Source organism: Ciconia boyciana, chromosome 5 (assembly GCF_034638445.1).
Source record: "Ciconia boyciana chromosome 5, ASM3463844v1, whole genome shotgun sequence".
NCBI lineage: Eukaryota > Metazoa > Chordata > Aves > Ciconiiformes > Ciconiidae > Ciconia > Ciconia boyciana.
Window position 1 is genome coordinate 6,659,902 of NC_132938.1, and position 8,680 is coordinate 6,668,581.

Below are 8,680 nucleotides of genomic sequence, written 5' to 3' on the forward strand. Positions count from 1 at the left end.
ACCTTCCATAAAGCAGGGAGAAAGGGCATTAATGATTACTGGCTACAAAAATTCACAGGTCTTTTGACGTTGTAAACATTAAAATTCCACAGGCTGTTGCATGACAGTGTATGAGCATTAAAACCACAACAAGGACATCTTGATGACAAATAACCATTCTTATTAAAATATCATAGCTTGGTATCGCTGTCTGCATATTACTTATTTTTCATCTGCTCAGGTGAATTTTAGAAGCCCAAATATTATCATGTCACTAGAAAGATGACATTACTGTACTGCTACTACTTATATTACCACTAATGTTACTTAAGGACATGTGGACCAATCAAGAATGGGTTTCTATGGTCCTTAACGAAGGATATTTACTGAGCGATAGGCAGAATCTGCTCCACGTCAAAAATTGTTATATATTAGAAGAGAGTGGTGGCAGTAACCGCTTGTGATCACATCCACTGAGTAGGTAGCACTAAGCCATGTTTTGTGCAGTTAACTTCTAAACATTCCTGGCAAGGAGGACTGCTCTTGGGAGTCAATTTTGTAATAGAGAAGATTGCTAACCTTCCCTCTGTTGGGAGTTTACACTATTTCCATTTTGCTCTTCCTGCAGTTCCCATGGCAAAGTACAAGTGTTTTCTGCTGAAATAATTCAATCCATCAATTGTATTCACTTGTACCTACACAAGAAATTCCTCAACATCCTTCAGATATCAGCTGACAGCATTCCTACCTTCTACTCGTAGACTTCATCAGCACCTGGCAAGCTGGATACATTTGCCTCTTTCCATCTTTCGCCCTAACATAGCCTTTGCAAGGACGTTACACACACAAACTGTCCTCAGCGCTGGGTGTCTGATCTCTCAAATCCACTGAAGTCTCCTGGTCCCAGGGAGCTGCTCCCTGCAAGTTAAATTTATTTTGGCATGCCTAAAAATCAGCTTTGTGACTTAAGAGCTTAAACACTGATTCTAGACTTCTAAGCTTGAAAATTGTGCCTTGAATGGTCCTCTCTTCTCTTTTACAAGGTGTTGGCCAGGCATAACTCTGCCAACACAGGAGTTACACCAGTGCCTATTTGCAGAGCAAGGAGGAAGCACCACAATACATTAATGCACTTGGATATGACTTTTGCATGACGATGACATACTGCGTGCCCAGGCTGTTCTGTTATCCTGAGAAGCAAAGCCTGCATGCTAGATGTTGGTCCAAGTTCAGGTGCACACAGGCCCGCAGAGCCCTGGTCACTACCAGCACTGCAACCACAACCCTGGGAGCTGCGGAGGTGACTATTGGAGGTCTGTGCTATACGGGGAAACATAGAGCTCGAAGGGAACGGAGCTCACCAGAAACCTGAAAGGAGGGACAAGTGTAAGGACTGTCTGAATCCTGCGATTACTATTCTTTTGCTAATGTGCTCCGCACTGTTCTCTTTATAAATTACTGAATTATCCTTAGGAACAAAAGGTATTAGGGTCCTGCAAGCTTCTCTCAGTTTGTGGTAGGACTAATTCATTAATGTGGCTCCAACAGGAATGTGTGCAATGTTCTTTCTAATTGGACATGACTGGTCAAGAATGACTCGGCCTCCATCCAGATCACACTGTCACTTATGCTGTATAATAAGCTACTACTACTGGCCCATGAATCAATTTTTAAACAATCTCCAGTAATGAACTTGGACGGCCCATTGTTGTTGACAAAGAAATGCACAGTCCTGCTATTGTCAAGGGGCTCAATTATGGGTTCTTGCTGATAAAATAGAGGAGGGGGATAAGGGGGGGCGGTCTACGGACAGTAGTGACAGACTGAAAGAAGTGTTTCATCTCTGGGGTCCTTACAGAGACTGACAAGCCAAAAGGTCAGTTTCATAGAGGTTTAACTCGAAATGTCTGAGGACAAAAAAGGCATCTGGAATCATTAGGAAATGTGAAGTTTGACTTGCACCATTGGAAATCCTTAATAGATTATTTTAACTGTAGATCTGACAAACTCTTTGCCCACTGGGTGGGAAAGAGAGGTTAAGGGAAGTAAAAGCTTTATATTTCTCCAGTGGGGGGGAATAAAAAGGTTAATTTTAGTAACTCTGGGAAGAGTCTGTGGGGAAACTGTCAATGTTTCAGCCCATTTGCCATTGTCCTGAGCCAGCGGAGTCAACACGGGTAGTGGGAGAGGCTGCTGCCGGCACTGGCTGCCGGACGCCGGGCTCCCAACGCTTTCCCCTCAAATAACCTCACCAGTCACCGAAATGTCAGGGCTCTGCCCAGTTCCTCCTGCCTGAACCAGCCTCATCAGCACAGCGATGCTGCCTCTCTGCTTCACACTTTGTTCAGGATTACTCGCACGTTACCGGGATTCCCTGAGCCCTCCGGCATAAAGAAAATAAATATATCTGAAGTGGTTCTAGCAAGCTGGGTCTGGCGTGGAAGAGCATGTGTTTGCAATACTCTTCCCAGTTGACCAACGCCTTACAAAGTGAGCTCTTTGTCATGCCCATGTGGGGCCACAGTTGCCAACTCTTATTTTAAAGCTTTAAAAATACCATGCAAAGTCAGGGAGTTGGTTCCAGGTTTCTTCCAGCAGTAGAGTACACCGCTGTGAACCCATGGGAGAATGCACACCCAAATTAAAACAAACAGGCAGGGTGTAAATTTGCAAATGAACATGTCCACTGGGCCCATGGGCAAAAACCTTCTCCCTTTCCTGGCGATTTCACCACAGAGCCAGAGGAGAAGGGCAGAGGGCCTGCACCGGGTGACTCCACTGCATGTTTCCCAGGAGGATGAGTCAATTCTCCATCTGGATAAGACACCTCTTCTCCATTCCCCAGCCACAAAGCAGGCCAACCTTGGTGCATTGGGAAGGCCAGCCTTGAGCAAGAACAGTGGGTGGGATGTAACGAGGAGGGGTCCAGCAGTGGGGAATCAAACGCACACCGAGACTTTGCCGGAGCAGGAGTGAATCTGAATGTGCAAGGCTAAAGCCTGTTTGAAGGTGGAGTCCGAGCCACACCTGCTGCTGCGAAGGCTGCTGGGGCTTGTCTAGCAGATCAGCTCATCTCGCAGGATAGTCCTTCCAAATGCCCTTCAGAAGAAAGGGGAGGGAAGGTACTGAGGACACCGTGATGAGCACACCACAACACCAGCGCAAGTCAGGGGTAGACACTCCAGGACCACACGTGGCAGCACACAGGGACCTGGTAGAGAACGTTGTGCAGGTGCTTCATGAGGCAGCGGAGGAAAAGGCCACCTGGAAGAATGTAGCTTGGCATTGTTGGCTTTCTGTTATTGCCCAGACCCACGGCATGTGGGGGAAAAAGCCTCCTGGGGAATTAGAAGCACTGCGACAAGTCTGGGGAGACCCTCAGCAGAGGGATGTGCTGCGTGGCAGACTGTAAGGTCTTTGCAAACACAAGCTGTGACTGTTGGGATGTGTCCTTAGGACAAGGTCCAGTCTGGTGGCACTCCCTCGCTGAACTCCCAAAACAGCCAGCTTGCAAGTGGCTCCCAAGTTTCTCAAGGAAAGAAAGAAAAGCTTCTCCTCCCCATTTTCCCAACTGGTGAGAAATCCTTTTTTTTCCTCCCTAGCGATGTGCCCTCCTGTGAATATACCTGGACCTGTGGTGCTAATGGTTTGTGATTCACCGGGCAGGAATTCATCTCTATGTCCAAGCACTGGGCTCTGGTTTTTCCACTGCTCCCTGGGATGGAGAAACAAGCAAATGGAAGGGACTTGAGCCCAACCAGAGAGAGACAGGCTATGGGATGAAGAGCAGCAGGCACGGTGAGTGAGGGCTGGCTTTCCACACAGCACTTTGACCCACTGCTCATTTTGGTCATCAGAGTGCTGACGACAGCCCTTGCACCTACTGGCAGCATTTTGAGACCCCTCACGCCCTGGGCAAGCTGTACTGCAGCAGCCCTGGACTATGGGACAGAGCCAGATGTCCCAGTGGAGGTGATTCCCACATCAGCCAAGGTCTCTGTAGGGGCTGAGTGGAGGAGAAGGGTCTTGGGAGCTGGAGTTATTTGGGCACTGGCTGAAAACCCTCTACTTACACAGCCAGAGACCGCAGGGGCTGTATTCGGTGCCTGTCTCAAGTCTGGGCGACCCCGTCTGTTCCCATTAGGAGGCCCAGGCGGTAAATTGGGCCCTGAATATATAATTAAGCAAAGGGCACCATCCTGAAGCCAAGGTTCACACTGATTTGTTGTGGCTGGGGTGGGAACAGCCCTTTGCAAATCAGTCGCAGGATGTTGCTCCTAGTCAGCTGGAAACTTGGTAGCTCAATTCCATAAAAGCTGGATCTAACGCTTCAGCTCCCCAGCTGGTTTCGGCATCCTGACCAGCACGCAATCCTGTGGCTTGCTTTTCTGCACGACAGTCTGGAAACCTTCCTTGAGAGCCTCTTGTTTGCTGGCTGCCAGGATTTGCCATGCAGATTCTTGCCAAAGGGATAATATAAACAAAGCATAATGTCAAGTTTCCCACACAAGTAAGATGATCTATTAGCACTGCACTTTGTACTAATTATTGCACAGTGGGTGGGGGCTTGTGAAAGGAGATTTATGCATTCAGCTAGCCTCACTTTTATTATTTGTAAGTACTTTTTGGCAAGGAATGAGCGAGATATGTATTTTATTGTTATGCTGTTGCAAACATCCTAATCTTCCGCACTCATTAAAACCTCATAACAAATAGTAAGAATGATATATTGCAGCCACAGCAAGCGTCTCATTCATCCCCAGGTGGGGGGAGGGGGGAGAGACACAGGGGAGAGGGAGGACAGGGGAAGTGGGAATGTGTTTTTTTGGGCCACGGTCACATTTGCAGCACATGGAGGGCCCAGGTACCCAAAGGGCGGAAATAAGACGACGGATGGGGAAAGGCTGCTGGGATGCCAGGGTGGATGGGGAGCTCTGTGGTAAGGTCTCAGCATGGAAGGAGGAGGATGCTGCCCCAAAGCATAAGTCAATGTTTCCAGAAAGTGAGAGCCCATCTACCCCCTTCCTGGCATGAAGCAGTGAAACTGTGCATCTGCTCTGGGGGGACACGTTCACATCGCTACCCGCAGAGCAGCCCAGCTTGCAAGGCCTGTGCCTGTGTGTCAGGACTTGGCATGAGGAAGAGCCCAGGGCACACCGGGAAGGTGCCTCAGAGTATTTCTGCACTGCCTGGACAAGCAGAAAACACTCCAGAAGTTGCCCGACAGGTCAGTTTTTCTTTGGGTAATACGCTGCTGGGTGACGAAGGTTGGATGTCTCACTGATGCAGTTGGGTCAGAGTCAACTGATTGTCGTGATCATTGCTTTGATAATCCCTGGTCGTGACAACTTCCCCAGTGCAGCGCTTGGCCAGTGACCCAGAAAGGAACAGAGTGAGCCCAGAGCCTGGTCCAGGAGAGATGCAGGTGACCACCAAAGTGGGGATGGTTCTGCTGCAGCAGCTCCCTTTGCAATGCTCTGCCTTTGCTGCCCACGTTGACAGCCTCCAAACTGCCTTAGTAATGCACAGGGCTGAGGTGGACATGCCCCAAATATCTGCCTTGCGTGAGAAGCTCAGGGTAAGGGCAGGAGCAGGGGTGCCACCAGCCTCACGAGGGTGATACTCAAAGCCTTGTTTTCCAAACCAAAGTTCAGGACACCCTGCTCCCTGCTTTCCTCCTGATGACAGCAAGGCAAGTTCAAAGTGCAGCCTTTGGGTGTTGTACCCATTGGGTTGATGCTTCGTAAAAGCCAAAACATGCCAACTTTGGCTGTCTCTTGTTTTGGGGAAACAAAGTTCAGTGGAAAACCTTGTCACAGGTTGAAGGGCTCTGATGGTACTTCCAGGGCATCACAACAGTTGGGCACTTTTTTACTGGGAATTCCCAGGTAAAGTTCAGAAAAGACAACCTGGACTCGTGCATACACTCTTGAGACACTGGAAAAGACTGCAGGAGGAGTTAGATGGAGAAGTGTCAGTAACCCTAACAAGACACCGTCCCACATGCTCACACCGTGGCCTGCACACCACAGCTCTTGCAGGTGTCCCCATCCCTGGCTCATACTTACTTGAGATGGCGTGAGAGCTGGGGTGCTCTTCTTCACAGCTGGTGGGGTTTCTCAGCATTTTCCACCTAATCAGAGCCCTTCTTGCTCCACCATTGAGTCATCTGGAGGGGCTGGGGTAAGAGAAGGACTTTGATCTTCAACCATCATTCCTCCCATCCTGAACATAGTATTTCAGATAGCATAGGCAGGGCTTGCCCTGAGTCCCAGGCTGCTGCCAGCCCAGGACCTTTCCCCTGGTCAGACCCTGTTCAGGTGTCCTTTTCTCTCTTTACCTGCTTCTTACAAAATAACACCTTTGTTCTCTTTCTTTCTAGCCTCTAATAAGTTACATGACTGAACTGACCTCTGGAAGCAAAGGAGGAGAGCGTGACCCAGAGGCTACTTCTGACTGTCAGCACTAGCCTGGGGCAGAGTCAGCATGGAGCAGAGCTGGGCAGAAAGTCTCAGACACCCTGTTTCCAGCACAGCTTTGGAGTGGCCACATGTGTCAGGCAGCCAACTTGACCCTTCACTAGGTACCTCCAGGAGGGAACTGAAAAATGTACTGACTTTTAATTCCTCCAAGCTCAAAAGTCTTGGCATCACCTTTTTTCTTCAGTTTCAGGCAAATAACGTTTTGGGACTGGTTAAAAATTACAACCCAAAAGTTTTGAAATATTTGGGGAATACCTCCTACATTGTCTTCTTCTCCAAGTCTTTAGGAGTTTTTCAGCTGGTGTTGGGTTAGCCCTGGGATGTTGCTAGGCAAAAAAAGAAAGACAGGTAAAATGGAAAGGGAGAGAAAGGGTTGAATTTAGGAAATTATAGATATTGTCTGGACCTTCAGCCCATGGCAAATGTAGAAAGAAAGAACATTTCACAGAGATCCTTTTTGGGTTTTTTTTGAGATGCCACTTCTAATTCTAAATGTTTCATCCCCTCTTCCTCTGACTGAGCTCTGTTACTGCAACAGCACTATGCTCCCAGGGGACCAAGGAGGGCATGTCCCCATGTGGGAACAAAATAATCATGCACCCTTGGCCTGTGCCCTCATCCAGATATAGGAGATGGAAGGGTGTCCTACTCTGCTCCACCATCCAGGAGCATGAGCCCATCATTCATTACCCTGAAGTCATGACATGGCTAATATAAATGCTGGTTCAGATCAGGTCCTCCACCTGTGTTGGGTGCTCAGCTGGAAGAGCAGCACCAGTTGGAGAGGTTGGTTCCCAGTCTTGCTGTCAGCATGTCCAGCATGGGACGTGGAGGAGATGGTTTCTGGAGAAAGCCTGGCTCCTCTTTGGGGGAGGAAGCAGAGGTGTAAGGGGGAGAAACCTGGCATCTGAGACGGGAAAAATGAGGATTAGGAAGGTTGCCGGCATGAGGCAACTTGTCTCTCAGGCTTAAGAAAGTGTCAAGTTGCCAAAACAGAGATCACAGAAATACACCCAGCAAGGAAGGGCTTGATACTGTCTTGGGAACCACTGGTGCGAACTCAAAATTGCTCCATTAAGGTCCCAAATTGCAGGCCTACGCTACTGAAGGAGGGATTGTTGAGGCTGCTACTGCTGTCGGTGGCAGTGGACCATCAGCGAGTCTGCTTCACCACCCCACCGCAGTGCAAAAAACCCAGCTGAGCAACATCACTTCACTCCTTCCCATCACCAACAGCCTCTCCTGCAGCTAAACCCTGCCCCATGCCTGTCCGGCTATTTGCCCATCCTCATTCGATTTTTTTCATCCTTTCAGACCTTACCCTGGTCATAAACTTCAGCCGGAACCAAGAAACTCCCTCCTTCAGCTGGTATCTGTTGTAGTCTGGTATTATTTTTATTCCCACCTTCCTCCCCAGTCATCTCCATCGCAATGCAGACTGCTGTCTCATCCCTTCTGCCACTTCCCCCCATGCTCCCTCTGCACAGGCTCACCCTGAACAAACCCCTTTTGTCGGGCCACCCCACACAACAAGAAAATTAGCATCATTCGGGCATGTTGAGGCCACCACAGCAGCTACAAGCCATGATTATGGTGCATGTGGTTAGCACAGCCTGCAACATCAAACAGCATGTTTACAACAGATGTAATCCGTAATGATATAACAGGTGTATAACAGTCAATACCAGCATTGTAGCGATCAAATAACTTTGTGGCACGTTCACATTGATCCGGTATTAATCCAACTCCCTCGGGGTTTTGGTCTATGATTTATATGACTCAGTGGGAGGTTTCGGCACCTATTTGGCACAGCACCAAACTCCAGGCAGGGATCAGTATATAATTTACCTTTGCAGCGAGAGCTTTTTAAATCCAGGCTCTTAGCAAGCCAGGTTTGTTAATGGCACTTTGAAAAGAAGGGCTTGTCGGAGCATGCAGAGACACGTTTCTTTCAAAGGGTGATTCATGCGCTGCAGCTTCGGCGACTGTCCTGGTTTTACATGCTTGAATGCTGATGAATTAAAGCAGCAACAGGAGTGTAGCCCGTGTCACCTCCTGCCCACACTACAAATTTCCTCTGCATCCCTTTATATGTTAGCCCAAATCGTTTACCTTTGCAAGGAGGCATACGGGAGAGGGTAGGATAAAAGCATACCGAGGGGAGGAGGATGGGGAGCTTCTGAACGAGAATCAAAGCAAAATCCCAAGGTGACACATCC